Source organism: Eptesicus fuscus, chromosome 17 (assembly GCF_027574615.1).
Source record: "Eptesicus fuscus isolate TK198812 chromosome 17, DD_ASM_mEF_20220401, whole genome shotgun sequence".
NCBI classification, from domain to species: domain Eukaryota; kingdom Metazoa; phylum Chordata; class Mammalia; order Chiroptera; family Vespertilionidae; genus Eptesicus; species Eptesicus fuscus.
In genome coordinates this window covers 13006380-13028105 of record NC_072489.1, presented here as the reverse complement: position 1 = coordinate 13028105, position 21726 = coordinate 13006380, and the positions used below count along the sequence as shown (strand labels likewise).

The 21726-nt window shown below is 45.9% G+C and overlaps 1 non-coding gene across 1 annotated transcript; it reads left to right on the top strand.

Moving 5' to 3' along the window:
• The first annotated feature begins 16533 nt into the window (after positions 1–16533).
• Positions 16534–16613, top strand: MIR9223B-2 (microRNA mir-9223b-2). The gene has a single exon (NR_130517.2). It is a non-coding gene; the product is annotated as a microRNA mir-9223b-2 (primary transcript).
• The last annotated feature ends 5113 nt before the right edge of the window (positions 16614–21726 follow it).

Below are 21726 nucleotides of genomic sequence, written 5' to 3'. Positions count from 1 at the left end.
GACACCATAAAGGCCTTCAACCTCTTCAAACATGATCAGCACCAACAACCACCTTCTTTGCGGATCCGAGAACAATGAACACATGCATGTGATGACACAACTCCGATCGCAGTAGCCTGGCATCCTGAGCTCCTTCCTGTTCGGTGGCTGGGCACACCGACCTTTGCTGACTCGGTAGTTGGATGTAAACAGTAACCTTGACTTCTATGTGAATACCTGCAATCTCAACAGCGTCACGTAAGCCACTATGACACAGCATAGGAAATCACACCTGTTACGGGACTAAAGGATGGACTCCAGTCTGAAGTACTGCTTTAGCATGCAGGCATGTCCCCTCCTTGTGAGTGTCCCCGCCACGACCCGTGTGGTTCAGGGTTAGGGTTCTGGAGGAGGCCACACACAAATGAAAGAGACTAGACAAGAGAATATAAATGTGGGAATTGGGGGCCAGGCAGAAGCCCAAGAGAGGACTCTGCTTTGCTCTGACCTTGCCATCCTTTTTATTCAGGTTTGGGGTACACCCATAGCCTTAGGCAGGCAATTCCAGTAACAGGCAGACTATCTTATCAATAAGGATTTACATGATTGTTTGGTAGGGAAGTTGCTTCAGCTACCATTGTCTCAATTAGATAGGGAGTGGTTGGCTCTGACCTTTCAGAGCTTCAAGGTTGACCAGCCTTCCGAGTTCCTTGTCCACACCTTTCTGCCAGTGAGGACAATGGGCAGCTTCCGACACTCCCCTTCCCCAACTCCTGGGCCCTCTGCCTCGAACTGTTGGGGAGACAAATACACGGACTCTAAGGGACCCAGAGAAGTTCTTCTAATGGGCTTCCAGCCCACGCTCTTCTGCATTTGTAGACATTTTATTGGTCCCGTCCCTCCATTTATAAGGGCCAGTTACCTGTGCTTTGACCTGAAATAAAGCCTGCCTTCTGATCTTCAAGGATATGTACACAGATACACTCCTTTCATATTCAACTCTGACATTTTTGGTCTTAAACAATTGTATTCCCCACAAATGAGGATGACCTCAAGTAGCAGCCTCCTAGAGCAAAACCTACTCAGTGCAGACCCTGTCAACATGTAGAAATAATAGATTATTTAGGATATAAACAAATGTAAGTCTAAAAATTACATTCGTTTTTAAGAAAAAATGGAATTGCTTAGAAATTATAAAATGTTGTTAACGAAAAAAAACCATTGAAACCTGTAAAGAATTTTAGTGAGTTTATTTGAGCCAAAATGTCGACATATGCCGGGAAGCAGAACCTCAATGAATTGAGATAATGCTCCGAAGAAATGGTGGGTTACATCTGTATTTATACATTGCCATCAAAGGAGGGACATAGGTCGGCTACATGAAACTCATTGGTGATGGATTAAGGAGGTGGGATAAAGTCAACCGGTGGGAAACCCCTGGGATTGGATAAAAAGCAAAATGATGGACACATACTTAGGTGGGTACAGGAACAATTAACATGATAATGAAGGAATTTGAAGTATCTGTCCTGGCGCCCACCACATTTGGTTGTGCCCCAGGGGCTCCAGCAAAAGAAGGAAGTTACAAGTTACCCAGACATCTCACAGATATGTTATCTTAGAGGCAAAAAGGCAAATGGGCTCAGTAAGGAAGATCTAAGTTGATCTTTGTCAGGGAAGATATTGGACTAGGACCTGACTACCCACTATAACCTGTTTGTAGTTAAATATTTAATTTTCAAACCATCCTTTGTGGTTATTTCAGGTCTCTGAGTTTGCAAGACTGCCACGCAGGCCTCCCCTGAGCTTGTCAGGTTAGCATGTGGCTCCTTTCGTTCACAATGTTACCAAAAGCACTTCATTTCAAACACAAAAATGTACTAGTAAGTACAAGTTACTGTACTTCAAGAATAATGTAAATTTCTAAAATGCAAAAGTTAAACATAAAATATCTTTATTCTAATTATTAGCAGATAACTTTAATAGCAATAAACTGTTAGTGGGGGGGAAAAAAGAGCCACTGTCATTTCCAGCAAAATACCTTCTAATTTCAGGTTTGTCATTTTTGTTTCCATGGAGAACTGACACTAGCATGCACTGCTGCTGACCTTGAAGGAGCTTTGGGTTCTGTTCTTTTTTACTGCGATGTGTTCTGAGCTGCATACCAGATGCCAGTCACATCCCACAATGTGCTGCCGAAGCATTCAGTCAGCAGGTGGGCACCCGGGACCCTGCCAGTCCCACTTTTTATCCTCACAATCACTTATTCTAAACCTCTCTGTCCATCTTTGACTCAAGTAGGAGTAAAGTAGCTTAGCTAGTTAATTCCCTCAGAGCGGGTAGCATCTGTGAGAAGCTAAAGAGAGCAACTCCAAAATAAATGCAAGTGTGCTTTTATCCTGTAAACAAAAGAGGGCCACATGCTGACCTGACCAGCTCAGGGAAGGCCTGCGTGGTGGCCTTTAGTAACCACGAAGGATGGTCTGAAATTAAAACTTTTTAACTAAAAGCTGTTTATGGCCGAAACCGGTTTGGCTCAGTGGATAGAGCATCGGCCTGCGGACTGGAGGGTCCCAGGTTCGATTCCGGTCTAGGGCATGTACCTTGGTTGCGGGCATGTCCCCAGTGGGGGGTGTGCTGGAGGCAGCTGATCGATGTTTCTCTCTCATTGATGTTTCTGGCTCTCTATCCCTCTCCCTTCCTCTCTGTAAAAAACCAATAAAATATTAAAAAAAAAAAAAAAGCTGTTTATGACAGGTAGTTGTCCTGGGCCAGCATCTTCCCTGACAAAGGTCGATCTTATCCAGGACCCTGATGGGCTCTCAAAGAAATTTAACTGTTGGAACATGTAATCCTGGCTATTCTGTTAGGATGGCCAGTGATGCAGATGGTGAAAAAATCCACAAAGAAGAAGAAAATTGTTTTACTTTCCAAGGGAGGAAAGGGCCAGGCACTGATAGAGCAATACCAGCTTGAAGAGAGAGTGGCTTGGGCTTTGAAAGAGTAAGCAGTTGCTGTTGCGGAACAATAAGGAAGGCAGAGGGTTGTGTTAATTTAGTGATTCAACTGTGAGCAGATGCCAAGGGTTATCTTGAAAAGTTACAGTTGTTTGGTTTCCAGGAGGTGGTCAAGCAGGTGTACCGGTTAATAATGCGGATTTTGTAATCAAAGAAAACACGGTAATTTCAAGAGAAGCATCAAAAGTTCTTTATTCAAAGTAATGTCCATTGCTAGCTACACATTTCCCCATCTTTCAGGTACTTTGTGGATAACGTCCCAATAGAACTTTTCTTGTTCTGAGGCAAACCATTCAGAGACCCAACTTTCCACTTCTTTGAACGTTTTGAAGTGCTGCTCAGAAAGTGCTTGTGCCATCGAAGGAACAAGTGGTCATCTGAGGGAGCAAGGTCTGGTGAATACAGCGGGTGGGTTAATACTTCCCAGGCAAGACCTTTAATGTGTCTTTAACTGGTTTTGAAGTGTGTGATGGTGCGTCATCATGAAGCAAAATTACTTTGCTGTGTCTTCTGGCACATTCTGATTGTTTCACGATCAAAGCGTGGTTCAAATTTTTTGTTGTCGGTAGCGATCAGTATTAAGTTTCACCTTGTTTTAGAAGCTCATAATACACCACACCTTCCTGATCCCACCAAACGCAGAGCTTTGTCTTCTTTCCGAAGCGATTTGGCCTTGCAGTCGATGTTGATGGTTGACCTGGATCAACCCATGATTTTGTGCGTTTGGGATTCTCAAAATAAATCCACTTTTCATCGCCAGTCACAATTCAATGCAAAAAAGACTTTCTTTTGTGCCATTGAAGCAACATTTTACTAATGGCTTTTTGGTTTTCCATTTGTCTTTCGCTCAGTTGATGTGGCACCCATTTTCCTTCCTTTAAAATCTTTCCCATTGCTTGTAAATGATCGGAAATTGTTTGCTGAGCAACGTTTAATCTTTCTGCAAGTTGATTTTGAGTTTGACACACATCTTCATCCAATAATGCTTGTAATTGTTGGTCTTCAAACTTTTTCAGTTGACCTGAACGTTCTTTGTCTTTCACATCAAAATCATCACTTTTAACGCATTTAAACCAGCGTTCACAAGTATCTTGAGATGGAGCATGTTCACCATAAGCTTCCCGAAGTATACAATAACTTTCAGCAGCACTTTTCTTCAAAGTAAAGTAATGAACTAAAACTTCCCGCTCTTTTTTTGGCATGAAATTGGACATTTTTGAGCGTAAAAATATCTATGATGTTAATACCTTCAGCAAACTTGACATATGAAGTTTTAAAGCTTGTTGTCAATACAACAAAATAGCATACACATCAAATCGCATATCAACATATGTGTAACTCCATCTATTGAAAAAATCTGCTTTATTAACCGGTATACCAAGGACTTGCTGTATCAGCATTTTCCCATGCCTGTAACACTAGCTTAGAACAAAAGTTATGAAGTGTTTCTAAGGGGAGGTCTTTTGAAGGGGAGGGGGAACTAAGAGGGGGGAGAGGAGGTGGAGGTGGAATCCTAATCCAACTCCTCACTAACCAGAGACTTCTTATTGGGACTCATCCTGAGGCTGCTCAGCAGCAGGGAGGAGGGAAGGGTGAGTGCAGCCTGACTAGGCCACTGTTTGAATGGAGGAGCCAGCAGTCTTGGGGTTTCATTACCAGGTGCTGCTTATAAATTGTGGGAAACCCACCACAAAGAAAAGGAGAGGCCTGTTTTCTGTCCTTTCACTAACTTGTTGCAGTCAATATACCTACCGGTTTCTGGGAGCCAAAGCAGCAGGATTCCAAATAAGGTTCACAAGAAACGCCTGTGAAGAAGTCTGTCCACTGTGAGGGTGACAGGAAACTGAAATCGGATTTAGAAAAGACACAAACAGAAACAGAAACCAGCATAGGGCTGCTCTGAGGACCACGAGAAGGCATTTCCCCTTCTCCTTATTAATAGTTTGGGAGAAATTAAAATTACCATAAAAAAGAAAAAGCTTATAATTGATAAAATCAATCGGGAGCCGAAAACCAGGATTACAGGCTTTATTAGGGGAAAGAGACCTGCCGGGCTGTCTCACAGGGGAGAAGAGCAACACGTGCAGAGGTGAACATGCCTTTTGAGGGGAGGAATGGGAAGGAATGGGGGCTTAGTGTACTCGGCATGCGCTGATTGGTGGCTTAATGTATGGTCCCTATAAGGTACATAGTCACTCACTCAGGTACTTAGGGACAAGGGCTTAGGGCCGTGGTCGGCAAACTTCGGCTCGTGAGCCACATGTGGCTCTTTGGCCCCTTGAGTGTGGCTCTTCCACAAAATACCATGGCCTGGGCGAGTCTATTTTGAAGAAGTGGAGTTAGAAGAAGTTTAAGTTTAAAAAATTTGGCTCTCAAAAGATATTTCAATCATCGTACTGTTGATATTTGGCTCTGTTGACTAATGAGTTTGCCGACCACTGGCTTAGGGTATTTGGCAGGTGTTGATTGCCTCAGTAGTTACAGATAATGCATTCCGGTTGACTCAGTGGTCCCAGAATCTGGACAGCACAATTATTCTAAACTAGAGGCCCGGTGCACGAAATTCGTGCACGGAGGGGGTTGTCCCTCAGCCCAGCCTGTACCCTCTCCAATCTGGGACATCCCTCTCACAATCCAGGACTGCTGGCTCCCTACTGCTTGCCTGCCTGCCTTCCTGATTGCCCCTAACCGCTTCTGCCTGCCAGCCTGATCACCTCCTAACAACTCCCCTGCCAGCCTGTTTGCCCCAACTTCCCTCCTCTGCCAGCCTGGTCACCCCTAACTGCCCTCTCCTGCAGGGTTGATCACCTCCAACTGCCCTCCCTTGCAGGCCTGGTCCTTCTCAACTGCCCTCCTTTGCAGGCCGGGTGCCTCCCAACTGCCCTCTCCTGCTGGCCATCTTGTGGTGGCCATCTTGTGTCCACATGGGGGCAGGATCTTTGACCACATGGGGGCAGCTATATTGTGTGTTGCAGTGATGATCAATCTGCAGATTACTCTTTTATTAGATAGGATAGAGGCCTGGTACAGGGGTGGGGCCAGCTGGTTTGCCCTGAAGGGCGTCCCTGATCAGGTGGGGGTTCCCTTGGGGCATGGGGCGGCCTGAGCGAGGGGCCTGTGGTGGTTTGCAGACGGGCCATGCCCCCTGGCAACGCAAGCGGAGGCCCTGGTATCTGGAATTTATTTTCCTTCTACAATTGAAACTTTGTAGCCTGGAGCAGAGCCAAGCCTGGGGCTCCCTCCGAGGCCGGTAGCCATTTGTGTTAGGGGTTATAATTGAAACTTTGTTGCCTTAAGCGGGTGGGCCCGGCCAGGGTGTGTGGAAAGCTTTGCTTCCCCTGTTGCCAGCAGCAACCCTGGCCTGCTCTCTCAAGCTCCATTCTGCCGCCATTTGTTTGAATTTGTTTACCTTCTATAATTGAAACTTTGTAGCTTGAGTGGAGGCTTAGGCCTGGCAAGGGCAGGCGGAAAGCTTGGCTTCTCTGTTACCTAGGAAACCTTGCTCTCTGTGGCTGTAGCCATCTTGGTTTGGGTTAATTTGCATACTCGCTCTGATTGGATTGTGGGCGTGGCTTGTGGGCGTGGCTTGTGGGTGTGTTGGAGGTATGGTCAGTTTGCATATTTGTCTATTATTAGATAGGATACCTTTGTGATATTCTGCCAATATAAGCCAAATGTGGCAAGCTTTTTGGCGCTGCGAGATCTGGAGCATGTTGCTCCTCGAAGCCACTGGCCTTTAATAAATGACTCCATAATTTGACTTTTTGAGGCGTCCTTTGTGAGACTCGGGTACAATACAACAGTTCAATGTATAGTCCATATAAGGTGCCTGGTTAGGAACTCAGGTATGTCCAGGCCGCAGGTGCAGGTTACATCATACTCCACCCACCAGTTGGGGGAAGGGAGGATCTATCAATAATTCCATGTGTGAGCCCCTGTAATTCTCCTATCTTTCCAATAAATAAAGTAGAAAAACATTGAGATTTGTACAAAATCTCAGAGCTGAATATGGGAGTTATACCCAGACATCCTGCAGTTCCAAATCCACACCTTATTATCAGCCATTCCTGTGACTGCCAATATTTTTCAGTAATAGACTTGTAACCGGATCATCAGTGGGTCCAGGCTGCCTGTTACTATTGGAGCCAGTTTAGCAGAGACAGGGTTGAATCACATATGAGTGTTTATTCCAATAATGCCAGCAGTATGGGAGAGCAGCAGGTCACCCACAAAAATCTGCTCTGCACCCCACTATAGGCCAGTTGCTTATATTGGGTAGAAGGACAATTACATGGGGAAGGGGAAGCAGGCAAAAGGGTATGCCAAATGGGCAATTTACAGGTAATGCAGGCTGCTCATTTGCAAAGGTCTGCCGGTATGCAAAGCCTGGGGGTCTTCAAAGGGCCAGCGATATGCAAAGGGCTGGGGGGGTCTGGTTTCTGCAACTAGGTTGTTAATCTTTCCATGATAATAGGCAGATCCGGATGTGGAGGATGGGCCGGATTTCCAGGTGAGCTCCCAGGTCCCCGCATGCAACACCCAGCCAGGTTAGAATGTGCCTTCTTGAATCAGAACAAAACAATCACGGTCAACAGAGCATGATTAATATTTCTTAAATTATAGCTGCTCCCCAATATTCTATTTCTGCCCCTATCATTAGTGTCCCTGGAGATACAAACTTCCCTGTCACTCATGGGAGCGAGGTTCTTATATCTTTAGAAAACGAGTCTTCTAAGATTCGCACAAGAGAATGAGATGTGGTAAAAGGCTTTATTTGCATGGAGTTACATCCTCAGGTTCCAAAGTCCCGTGCCCCTGTAACGCCCGGAACGCTGGCCGCACTCACAAAGCACCAAGAGATGCCTCTCATGCAAAAAGCAAAGGGTTTATTGGTACAGGCATGCCCGGTCCCACAACATACTCTGAATACAGAGCAGAGGTTGTGGGCCCCGAAGTAGGGTTTGAACACAGGTTAAATACACTTTAGGGGGCAGGGTCTTTCCATTTTACAACCCGGTAACTTTCCACTGTGGTTTTCTGCTTCCTGGAACAATTAAGACAATTAAGTCTGTTGACATACAAACATTTTTCTTTAGGTATACACAAGCTCTTGGTATTGGGTTCCCCCCAGCCATAGATGGCTATCTGGTTTCTATCTCAAAGTTCTTGGCTGACTTATTCTAATTGTCTTCAACTGACCTTGTCTTCAACTGACCTCAGGCCCTTACTGAAATGCTGGCTTTTATGATTTTACAACTCTTCATTCCCCCCTTTTTCTGTGGCCGGTCTCTAATCCTAGAGACCTTCAGATTCATCTAATGCTGAGTATTGCTGCCTGATTAAAGTGATGCTGGTGGGCGAAGGGCAAGGTTTGGGCCCACAGGTATGGGGACAGCTTCCTGTCTCAGTCTTATTGTAAACCATAATCCATAATCATAGCCCGGAGTATAGAATCTAAGACCCCATGTTCTGCCCTTATACCAGGACAGTAGATTCTCTGATTTTCTCCCGTTCTCAGTGAAGGAAATGTTTAACCCGTTACATAGAATGCCTGTCCCACAAGGGGCTGGTATTTCACAATCAGTGCTGGATCTTCCCATGATATTCCTCAATACCTGTATCCAGTCCCTTGGGGAACCTCGTATTCACTAGGCTGCCCCTGTTTTTTCACACCCCCAAGCAGCACAATAGAGATTCAGGCCCCCCCACAGGTCCTTATTTTTCCTCGTTCCCTCCCTTCCTTGGGGCATACATAAAATTCAATGTTACCGAGAACACACCCCTGGCGGGAATCACTGCACCCTGAGGTATGGGTACCGCTGGGATGGTGCCCATGATCTCGTATGAGCAGGGGGAGTTTGGTGGGGTCTTCTACTGCTCCCAGATCCCAAGTGTCTAATACTGTCAGTCTTTTCTACCGTCCATTCTGGTCCCGGCTGCTGCGGCGCAGGCTTGAGATGGGAGGCATGGATCCAAGACGTGATGTCATCTACTTTTACTGCTGTCGGGGTGGTCGGCAGCACCACGTAGGGTCCTTTCCACCGGGGCTCTAGGCTGTGAGTCTGGTGTCTTCTTACGAGTACCGAGTCTCCGACTTGGAATGAGTGGGGCACTCTAAGGTCTCCTGGTTGATAAGCGGAGGCCAACGGCTTCCAGACAAATTACTGGATCCCTTCCAGAGCCTTTAACCTGGCAAGCAGAGGGGTATAGGGTAATGAGCCTTTACCTAGAATGGGTGATATTCTTGAGACCGGAGGTGGGGTTCCATACAGAATTTCAAAAGGGGTGAGATTGTACATAGAGGACGAGGGCGTGTTTCGAGCCCGAAACAGAGCATAAGGCAGGAGCAAAGTCCAGTCCTGAACGCCAGTCTCTAAGGTCAATTTAGTTAAGGTCTCCTTAATGGTTCTATTCATTCTCTCTACCTGCCCTGAACTTTGGGGACGATAGGCACAATGTAATTTCCAATTAATCCCCAACACCCTGGCCACTCCCTGACTTACCTGGGCCACGAAAGCAGGTCCATTGTCTGACCCAATTACCTGGGGCAGTCCAAACCGAGGAAAAAGTTCTTCCATAATCTTCTTTACCACCACTTGGGCTGTTTCCCTCCGGGTGGGGTAGGCCTCTACCCATCCTGAGAAAGTATCTACAAAAACTAAGAGAAATCTTAACCCATACTTGGCTGGCCTGATTTCAGTAAAGTCCACTTCCCAGAATTGGCCAGGCCCATTCCCCCTTAGTCTCTTTCCCTCTGAGGTTTGGGATGGATGTGCGTTCACAACCTGACAGGCTCGACAATTCTTAGCTACTTGTTCCGTCAACCTCTTGTTTTCTGTAGCCGTTAAGGAAAAGGGTTGTTCCCTCAGCAGTTCTTGCATTTTTCTGGCACCTAGATGAGTGAGCTGATGAACATGCTGTAAGTAGGAAGTCGCCTGTTGTTCCTTACTCTCAGCAGTTATGGGTGTCAGGTTCTCCTCATGAGTCTTAGTCACTAGTGCTAGAACTTCTGCCCCTCGAAGGGCTGCTGCCTTTGCTTCCTCATCTGCCCGCCGGTTCCCTGCGGCTATGGGGTCTGATCCTTTCTGATGACCGGGGCAATGGACTATAGCCAATTCGGTGGGCAGCAGAACGGCCGCCAGTAGCCTAAGGATTTCAGCCTTATGCTTAATGTCCTTTCCGGCTGAGGTTAGTAGTCCTCTTTGCTGGTATATGGCCCCATGTACATGAGCAGTAGCAAACGCATAGCGGCTGTCAGTGTAGATGGTGGCCTTTTTTTTTTTCCTTTAGCTAATTCTAAGGCTCTCGTGAAAGCAATTAGCTCCGCTTTCTGGGCTGAGGTCCCTTCTGGCAGCCCTGCTGACCATATGGTCTTAGTTCTGCTGACTACCGCCGCCCCCGCATGTCTCTTACCATCTCGCAGGAAGCTGCTACCGTCCGTGAACCAGGTTACTTCTGAGTTAGGTAATGGAAGGTCCTTCAGGTGGCGGCGAATTCCTGCTTCCTCTGCCAAGATGTCCTGGCAGGAGTGCAAGACCGGATTCGCAGCTTCGTCCGGGAGCAGGGTGGCAGGGTTTAAGGTAGACGGGGGCCTGAAGGTTACCCGATCCTTATCCAATAAAATGCTTTGATAATGGGTGATGCGTGCATTTGAGAGCCATCGGTCTGGGGGCTGCCTGATGACGCTTTCCAGAGTATGCGGGGCTATGATGGTCAATTTTTGTCCCAAAGTCAATTTGTTAGCGTCTTTGGCCAACAGAGCGGCGGCAGCTATAGCTTTCAAACAGCGGGGCCATCCTCCTGCTACTGATTCCAGACATTTGGACAGATAGGCCACTGGCCTCCTTCAGGGTCCCAAGGTCTGAGTTAGGACTTCTCGGCTCAACATTGGGGAGTGCCAGTGCTGGGGCTGACAATAGGGCCCTCTTGATGTCATCAAAGGCCTGCTGCTGTTCTGGCCCCCAGGAAAATTCCGCATCCCCTTTTAGAAGTGGATAAAGTGGGGCGGCTAATGACGCAAACCCCGGGATCCATAGTCTACAGAACCCGGCCGTCCCCAGGAACTCTCGGAGTTGTTTCCTGGAGGCAGGTACGGGAATCTGCACAACAGTCTTTTTCCGTGCCTCCGTCAACCACCGCTTTCCTTCCCGGAGAGTATATCCTAGGAAAGTTACTTCCCGCCTACATATCTGGGCCTTCTTAGCTGATGCCCGGTACCCCAGCTGAGCAAGCTCTTGCAATAGGGAACGGGTCCCATACTCACATTCCTCCTGAGACGGTGCAGCCAACAGTAGGTCGTCTACATACTAGAGCAGAGTCACCTCCGGGTGTCGGGTTCTGAAGGGACCCAGGTCCTGGTGGAGGGCCTCATCGAAAATGGTGGGTGAATTCTTAAAGCCCTGGGGTAGCCTTGTCCAGGTCAGTTGCCCCGCTATCCCGGCCTCTGGATCAGTCCACTCAAAGGCAAACAATGGTTGGCTGCTTTCACAAAGCCGTAGACAGAAGAAAGCATCCTTCAAATCTAATACAGTAGACCAGGTTCTGTCAGGTTGGAGGGTGCTTAGAAGGTTGTAGGGGTTAGGTACAGTGGAATGTATGTCCTGTACCCTACTATTAATCTCCCTCAGATCCTGTACTGGTCGGTAGTCTCCCGTTCCTGGCTTCTTGACAGGGAGGAGTGGTGTGTTCCAGGCTGACTGGCAGGGCCTCAAAACCCCCTCTTGGATTAGCTTCTGAATATGTGGTCTGATTCCTTCCCGAGCCTCCCTACTCATGGGGTACTGCCTGACTCGAATTGGGACTGCAGAGGTCTTCAAGGTAATCACCATTGGGGGTTGATTTTCTGCCAGCCCTAGCCCGGCTTTCTCGGCCCAAGCATCTGGGTATTCCTCAAGCCATGCCGTCATGTCCTGGACCTTTTGGGACAGTCTCTTTTCCAATGGCCCTTCTCCTTGCAATATGCGCACTGGTCCGAGTCCAAATTTGACCGCCATCGTGGACCCAGGTCCCCTCCCTTTCTACTTCCTTTCTCTTGTGTTACTAACTACTGTGGCCAGGATTTTAGTCAATGCCTTGTCTCTCCTCTGTCTCCCTTTTGTGAAAAACCTTGTCTGCCTCCTTAACTAGGTCTCTGAGAGTCAAATCCTGGAGCCCATCAAGGCACCGTAGTTTACGCCTTATATCCGCAGCTGATTGGCCAATAAAGGCCATGGCCACCGAGGCCTTCTGTTCCTCTGATTGTGGATCAAAGGGCGTAAACCTCCGATAGGCCTCCATTAACCTCTCTAAAAAGACTGTGGGCGATTCGGGGGGCCCCTGAACGATTTCCCTTACCTTGGCCAAATTGGTGGGCCGCCTGGAGGCTGCCCGGAGACCTGCCACAAGAGCCTGGCGGTAGGAGGACAGATGCTCCCTACCTTCCGGGGTGTTAGGGTCCCAGTCTGGGCGGCGCAGGGGGAAGATGTCGTCAATGTGGTCTTGCAATTGCGTTGGTTGTCCGTCCCGCCCGGGAACATTTTTCCGCGCCTCTAGGAGCCTAGTTTCTCCCCTCAGTGGTGAAGAGGGTTCCCAGGAGTTGCTGACAGCCATCCCAAATGGGTTGACGGGAGAACATTAAGGGCTCCACGAGACCTGTTAACCTAGGATAGGGCGGAGGAGAGTCTAAAAGGATCAGATCAGGTTGTGAGTCCGGGTGGATGGGAGGGGCCGAGGGCAGCGGGGAAGGGGTAGCTGGTTTCACAGGCAACATCACGGTCTGCGACGTCGTCGGCAGGGTCCTGGGGAGAGAACTGAGGAGCCAGAAAGGCTTTCTGACCAATGATCCAAGGTCAGGGACAGAGGAGTGGAGGTGGACTGACCCATGACAAGAACCATACAAATGACAGTAAACATTGAACAGAAGACAAGGACGAACACAACACGCTCAGACAAAAATCCAAAAGGTCTCACAGCACCAATTGACCTGGCTGGCAACAGAATTTCAGAGTACTCTAACAGATGGGAGGATTCCAGGCGCCCCTGGGCCTCCCCAGATTGGAGGATTCCAGGCGCCCCTGGGCCTCCCCAGATGGGAGGATTCCAGGCGTCCCTGGGCCTCCCCAGATTCCACCAGGGCGTCCCCCGGGGATGTGGCTTGCGACCCGAGGACACGTCTGTCGTCGCAGTCGGGGGAGACTTACGCCCCTCCCCGACAGCCACCAGACCAAACAGATTTGCCAGCCTTAACCCTCAAACTAAACAGCAAACAGAAGACAAGGACAAGCGATCGCTATCCGAGAGGCGCCATTACTTACCCCAAGAAGCGTCTGTTGGAGCCTGAAGGCGGCTGCAGCAATCTCGGTGGGACCTCCAAATGTAACGCCCGGAACGCTGGCCGCACTCACAAAGCACCAAGAGACGCCTCTCATGCAAAAAGCAAAGGGTTTATTGGTACAGGCATGCCCGGTCCCACAACATACTCTGAACACAGAGCAGAGGTTGTGGGCCCCGAAGCAGGGTTTGAACACAGGTTAAATACACTTTAGGGGGCAGGGTCTTTCCATTTTACAACCCGGTAACTTTCCACTGTGGTTTTCTGCTTCCTGGAACAATTAAGACAATTAAGTCTGTTGACATACAAACATTTTTCTTTAGGTATACACAAGCTCTTGGTATGGGTTCCCCCCAGCCATAGATGGCTATCTGGTTTCTATCTCAAAGTTCTTGGCTGACTTATTCTAATTGTCTTCAACTGACCTTGTCTTCAACTGACCTCAGGCCCTTACTGAAATGCTGGCTTTTATGATTTTACAACTCTTCACCCTTAAACCAGTCCTGAAAAGGGTGTAGCTGGGCTTCCAGTAGAGCCAACAGAGGGCCAGTGACCAGAGTGTCTGTTCCATATTGGAGTTGGGTCCAGTGTAGCATCCAAGCTAATTAAAGTCCTTTAGTTCATTGTGTGGAGCCCCACATGGCCGTGGACCACATGGACTTGGGAGCGCAGGCCCCTGCAACAGGAGTCACAGGAGCGTAAAAGAGTGTGGTGCTTTGTCTAGAAGTTTAAATATTCACGTTTTGCATGCTTGCAGTGGCTACGCCCTCCGGACCACTGACTCCCTTCCAGGTGTGATTGACAGACAGGTAGGTACTTTCCCATATCACTCAGACCTTACTGGGTATGCATCTAAACTGCCTTTGTCCAATCCCTTCCCCCATTGGTCAGCGGAAAATAGACTTGGAGAATGTCAAACTAGCAAAGCTGTATAAATGGCATGCATGTATTATTTTAGTCTTCCCCTTTTGCCGAAACCGATCATTGTCACTAATAGAGAAATGTGAAAAGGGAATCCGGAAGGCTGGTTAACCTTAATTGCTCTGAATGGTCAGAGCTAATCACTCATTGTTTAGTTGAGACATTGGTAGTTAAAGCAACCTCCACCTGTTAGTCATATGTAAATTCTTGCTGATTGTCTATTATTGGAATCTCCTGCCTAAAGGATATGGGTGTATCTCATAACCTTAATAAAAGGGATAGCAAGGCCAGAGCAGTGGGTAGTCCTCCCCCTACAGGTGGACTCCCGCCTGGCCCCCCATTTCCCAAATTAATTCTTTTCTAGTCTCTCTTCATTTTGTGTGCGGCCTTCTCCAGAACCCGAACCCTGAACAGGAACCCTGAACCACGTGGGATGTGAAAGGGGCTCCCACACCCTTTGCTCCTTTTCTGTTCAATAATAACCAGATTGTTACAATGGTATAATGGTAGCTATGCCTTTGGTGTAGCTCACAACTTTAGAATGTTGTGGAAACAACAGGCCTTCTTAATTTTTTAAGTCAGCCCATAAAGAATGGAAAATAGGTTGCAGAATGATTACATGTTATACAGAAATTAAAACAATTGGCAAGTATCAAAATTCTAGGGCATTCTAAAGAGGCCACCATGGAAGCAAAATGAAATTATTTAGCTTATTTTGCAGCTAAACCTGTTTTACCATTCCCAAGGGAAATGGACAGAGGTTCCATATACCCAAGGCTTTATGGCTCTCAGAGGTGACCCTAATCTATGTGCTGTCTATAAACTAGTAAAATATTCCCAGATGGATAAACACTACAAAAATGGGTGAATGGATTTGTCAGTCTGTTGCCAACATTTGGGTGGCAACCCAATTATTGAGGTTAAATAAATAAATATGTGCTGTCCTTGTTTTACAAATGCAGTCTTAGTGCCAAAGGTGTGGATCAAGAACATCCCAACCCCAATAAGTCCTTTACCTTCCTCAAGGAGCTCCCCTACTCATCTCAAGTGGTTATAGATAATTGACTATGAAATCAAAATTCTAGGACATTTGAAATGCAAATAGCTGGACTTCATCAAGAACTCTTATGTGGGCCATCTTTTAAAATGCAAATGTTGGAAGGTGATTCTTTTCCAAAAAAAAAAAACTTAGCCATCTAAGCAAATCAATGTAACTCATTTCAGCTATTCCTTTCTAAATTAGTAAATTTGATAAATTTATTACATCTCTAGATACTTTGAAATAACATGAAATACTAAGACATTGATTGCTTAGACGAGTCTTGGGTTCGCCTGCTCTTGGCTTTTGCTGCAGAGGGGCTGTGGGGAAAACTTGGAGCTATTGATATAAATGCCTAATACTTTCTTAGAGGTGTGTTTCTTGAAAGTGCCAATTGAGAAATCTATGTTTATAAAGATTATGAAATATGTTCATAAAAGTCAATCTGGGGAATACTGGTTGCTTAGTTTTTTGGTTATCATTGGAAATTGAAGTTTCTAAAAATTAGAAATTCTAATAAAATTGGAAAGAAGTTATATGGTTTTGGTAATAGAAGGCATGAGATATAGAAATTCATTTTTGAGGGAAAAGGAAGAAAGCGAGTTGTGTTAAGGATAGTTATTTCTGAATGGGCAAGAAGGTTTGTGGAAATTACAGAAAGGTTTGTAAAGGGTTGTTAAGACTATAAAAGTTTGTGAAAGTTTTAAGTTTATAAAAAAAGAAACCCAGCCTGGCTCTCTCCTGTTGCTTAATTCCTTACATAGTAGCCAAGACTTACTTTGTTGCCACTACTCATTCATAGCCCTTGACACTTTCATTGAAAGTCTCAACAGATCTATCTGCTTGGCATTTAGAAACTTCCCTCCCCTTTTCTAGTCTTCTTAAAAGATGTAAAAAGCAAATAAGAAAAATCCTGTGCCTTCTCTACAAAAATTAGGAACTCAAATTATGTGTATGGTCTTTATGTGTTTGTCTATGTATTTATTATATGTAACTAGTGCCCCGGTGCACAGATTCGTGCACATTAAAAGGAAATTAATTAGAAGGTGGCCAGTGGGGCGGGACTGGGTGAGAAGGGCTGGACACACCTGGAGCCAACCTCCTGCAGTCCCTCCCTGGCTGGCTGGACCTGGGGCAGCACTGGGGCTCAAAGGGCATCTGTGGAGTGAGTGGGGTCCCTCCGACAGGTGGGGTCCCTCAGCCTGGCCTGCGGGGATTGGGCCGAAACCAGCTCTCTGACATCCCCCAAGAGGTTCCAGATTGCAAGAGGGTTGTTCTTGAGTGATGCACCCTGGAATCAGGCTTGCTCCTCTCTGATTCCAGGGTGCATCACCTGAGAACCACCATTACCGAATCACTGCAGCTTGGCAGCTTCTGCATTGTCTGCCCCCTGGTGGTCAGTGCGCATCATAGCTACCGGTCGGATAGTTACTTAGCCTTTTATATAAATATATAGATGTGTTTTCTGCCTCTGGATGGCATTACTAGGGTGTGATATTTTATTGGCCTAAAGAGATTAAATACTTATCTAGGTTAAGCAGGATCCTATGATCGGGACAAAATCCTATCTAATAATAGAGTAACATGTAAATTACCATCACTCCGCTACGCCCACGATTGGGCGGCGGGAGGCTGGGGGGAGGGACTCAGGGTGGCCTATCCGGCCATTGAGAGGCACGGATCCGCTGCCACTGAGGGGGGCTACCCTGCTGTTGAGAGGCGCAGGGGGCGGGACTTCCACCCCCTGCGCCTCTCAGCGGCCACACCTCTCAACAGCAGGGTAGCTCCCCTCAGCGGCCACGGACCATCAAAAGTGGGGGAGCTGGGTGCCTGTCCGCTGGTGCACCAGGCCTTTCAGAAGCCGAGCCGGAGGCTTCTGAAAGGCCTGGTGCACCAGCGGACAGGCACCCAGCTCCACCGCGAAAAGTGAAAGTGTGTAGGGGACCCTACACATGCATGATTCAATCATGCACTGGGCCTCTAGTATTTAATATTAAAACCAGTTTAAGTTTGATTCATGTCTTTTAGAGTTATTACCATAAAATATGTATTTGTTTTACCTAGATTGACAAGGAATTTATGATATAACTAGACGCCCGATGCATAAAGATTCATGCAGAATGGGCCTTCCTTACCCTGGCTGCCAGCATAGCCTTTGCTCTAGCCTGGAGCCACCTTTCTGCCTTTGCTCCACTTGGAGCCGCCTTTTCACCTTCCCACGCTGCCCAGAGGCCCAGAGTGGCTGGGGCGGTGCAAAATGCCTGCGTCATTGCCATGGCGATGACACAAGTGTCCTGCCCCTGGCCACTGGGCACCTGTGTATGCAAATTAACCTGCCATCTTTGTTGGGTTGATTTGCATACTTACTCCTGATTGGCTAGTGGGTGTCACGAAGGTACAGTCAATTTGCATATTTCTCTTTTATTGGTGTAGATCTCTTTGTTAAGTATATTTGACAACTTTCTCAAAGTTTAGGTTTTAAGAGATTTTTTAACCAAAAGATGACTTTGAGTTATTCCAATGGGCCTTGAAATACCTCAAGGATTTATTTTCTCTCTTTATAAAAGAAAAGCTTTTAAACTAATTAGGCCCATTTAATATGCTTGAAATTACATGGGAAGCTTTGCCAAAATAATGATAATAATAATAAAATTGTTCTATTTTTCTACATATATTTTTATTAAAGTGGGTGTTATAAAAATTTTATCTTGCCCTAGGAAGGAACTTGCAAAGATTCAAAGCCAAGTTAAAACAAGGAGCTCACAGGGGTAGCAAGTGTCCTGTCAGTGACACCAGGCAGGCCAAACGTGATGGTTCCCTGTAGGGGCATCCGGCAGTGGTACTTTGGACATCGGGAGTTTGCAAAGTTGTGTATTGAATCATATATATATATATAATACTTTATATTATTCTCTGTCATTCTACAGTAATTATTATTTACCAAGAAATTGTCTTGAAATGTTATGTCTTACAAAAAAGCAAAGTTTTTTTTATCAATTACATTATAATCAAACCTATAACTATGCTACTTTAAGTTTTGTCATTTATAGACAGTCATTGTTTTACTCTGATGCATTTGCAGATATGTTACATCTTTAGAAAAATACATGAAAAGGACTCTGACTTGCTCTAAATTAGACGTTTCTAAGTAGGTCATATCTTTGACCTAGATAAAGATTTATAGAACTCTAAGGAATAACTGAATTCATGAAAATACTGGCAAATAATCAGAATAAACAAAAAAAATGGTTATGGGACTAAATGAACTGAGAACATTTATTCTTATGACTGTTTTAGTATTGCTGATTTTTAAATCTTTTTGTTTTCCAACTATAAGGAAAACTAAAAGGAGACATTCTGCATTATCATCAATGGCTCATTAACAAGGTTATAGGGACTGATAAATTAGTAACATTCATTTCACAGTGTGCTCCCAGCAGACAAAGATTTCAAAGACCACAACTTACAACCAGGAGATGTTCGTCTACTTAATTAAAGACTCTCTCCAACAGTGCTGGAGGGGACCTCACCTTAACAGTGCCTACCCGCAAATGGACATCTGCCCCTGTCTCTAATACTACCCTCTGTCTACTGCTACAGTGGAGATCAAAGACTCTTCAAGGATGAAAAGCCCAAATATCAGACAGCCATCCGGAGACACTGACAAGGCCTGTATACCTACAAATTAATGTTACTAATAATTACTATAATTATTATACTTGTTTTTTAGCCTTTTCTCGAACCCATCTCATGCTCAGATTATAAAAACTAAAAAGGTGTGTGTTATGCCCTCAAAACTATAAGTGAAATGTCATATTAGATGCAAAATATATAAAAGTGAGACAGGTAACAAAACTTGGATCTCATAATAATAGCTTGAGATTAGAAATAATCTAGAGTGTTTTTCTTAATAAAGACCCATAAGACCTAACTGCCTCCCATTTACCTGTCTTTCACTTTGGAGGAAAAAAAAAAAAATTGGCCTTGACTTCCATCCAAGGTTATAGTCTTGCCCCATCCCCAATGATCCATCGCTCAGCAAGACAAGCGCTAACACTGAGATTTCCTAGGAATGAGCCTTCCTAGCACTGTGGGACCTTGTTATCCAACCAAAAGGTTGATCATCATTGCATCCTTTGGATTGCTTTATGGCCAAAAGGGGTATGTATGGACAAAAAGGGGACACATGCTAACCTGACCAGCTCAGGGAAGGCCTGTGGTGTCAGGAACCAAGAGTCGGTCAGAGGATTAACTCTGACCTTCAGTAAGTTACTGAAACTAGGCCCACTTCCTCTTGCCTGAGGACAAAGCATTTCTTCTGTAGCCGCACTTCAACCGCCACACCCTTTATCTATAGTTATGACTTTAGCCGATTATCTAGGTCAGCCCCCACCCCTCCTAGGTATCCACCCTTCTAGAAATCACATATAAGGAACGCTGTAAAAATAAAATTTTGAGGCTTGATCAGAATCCCTTTTGTCTTGCCTCCATTCTTTGCGTCCCTTGTCTGTCTCTCATTCTCTTAGGTGCGCTGCCTCGGTACCCCCGTTAGAAGACCCCGCAGGTCGGGGAAACTGTGGGGTGGCCTTGCAACCTCAGAGACCTAAAGTAACCACAAAGGATGGTCTGAAATTAAAACTTTTTAACTAAAAGCAGTTTATAGCAGGTAGTCATGTCCTAGGCTGGCATCTTCCCTGACAATCTTTACCTTAAGTGAACCTGTCTATTGTCTTTTTGAATCTATAATAACATATCTTTGGATTGTCAAAGTAATTTTCCTTTTTCCAGACCCCTCAAAGCCAGACACCACTCTGTGGAGACCACACATCCCCTATTGTTATTGAGTTAATTGTTGACTGTTAACTAGCCCATACCCACCTACTAGTATGTAAAAGATGTATGTGTCTGTCATTTTACTTTTCATCCAATCCCAGAGGCTTCCTCATTTTGCTTTCTTCCATTTCCCTCATCTGTCACCAGTGGATTTCATGCAACCGCTTGCATCTCCTCCTTTGATTGTGATGTATAAAATAAGGGGCAAACTTACCCTTCTTTGGAGCAATATCTCAATCTGTTGAGATTTTGCTTCCTGGCAATTGTCGACAATTTGGGTCAAATAAACTCACAAAAATTCTCTATAGGTTTGAATGTTTCTTATGTTGACAATCCTAAAGGTAACATGGCAAAAAAAGGGATGAGGGTGGGGGACTCAGGCTATTCATTCTAACGGCCTAAAGCCTCAGCGTCTTTATCTGTAAACTACAATCTCCACATAGAAGTTTCTGTAAAGTTAAATAAGTCTATAAACACAACAAACTTAATCCAAATGGCCATTTGCTGAGAACTGGCTAATTAATTTATTGGCTGTTTTTTGTTTTCTTATGGGTCAACTCGGCTAGGCTGCAGTCCCCAGTTACTGGATTAGACACTACGCTAGGTGTTGCTGTGAAGGGATTTGGCAGATGGAGTAAGAGTCCCCAATGAGACATTACGGATGATCTCAGGGAGCATCCTGGATAACGTAGGTGGGCCTGGTTCAATCAGTTGAAAGGCCTCAGAAGCAGAAGCCTTAAAAGCTTCCGTGAAAAAAAGAAATTCCACCTGTGAACAGCAGTCTCACCCATTCCGGTGAAACCCATCCTGCTCACACTCTTCCCCTCCGCTCTGCCTCAGACAACTTCAGCCTACGCCTGTGAGTTCCACCTGCCGTGGTCTTCCTGTTTTGACCACTGGCCCTATGGGTTTCAGGCTTGCTTAGTCAGCACCCACAATCCATAAGCAAATTGCTTGTAATAAATGTGTACATTTACGTATATACTGTACTGGTTCTGCCTCTCTTGTTGAAGCCTGACTGACACCCACTAACTGGAAGGGGATGCGCCTGAAAGGAATGAGGTATGCATTCTAGGCCCTTCCAGGCCCCACTGAGAGTAATACAATAGTAAAGGAAATGAAAAGGTATGTTGATAAATAAACTTAATTTTGCTCCTCTATTAAAACAAAGTAAATAGCCCGGCCAAAGTAAATAGCTCAGTGGCAGAGCATTGACTCATGCACCTGGAGATCTCTGTTTGATTCCTGGTCAGGGCACAGGCCCGGGTTGCAGGCTCAATCCCCAGTAGGGGGCATGCAGGAAGCAGCAGGTCAATGTTTCTCTCTCACTGATGTTTCTCTCTCTCTCTCTCTCCCTCTCCCTTCCCCTCTCTGAAATCAATAATAAAAAGAAGTACATTATAGAAAGAGGATTTCTTTTAAAAATTCATAAATCTATAAATAAGGGGAGAGCAGAGAGGCAACAACTGCAAAGTTGTTTTAGAAGCTGAAAGCAGGTGGACCAATGGCAGCACAGTGGAGAGCAGGGATGCCATCGATGTCCAATGCCTTCCGATCCCCACGGTCCAGCAGAACAGAGGCCCATTCCTCTCCCTGGCACTGTCAGGCCGAATCCGAGCCGCCCTGCT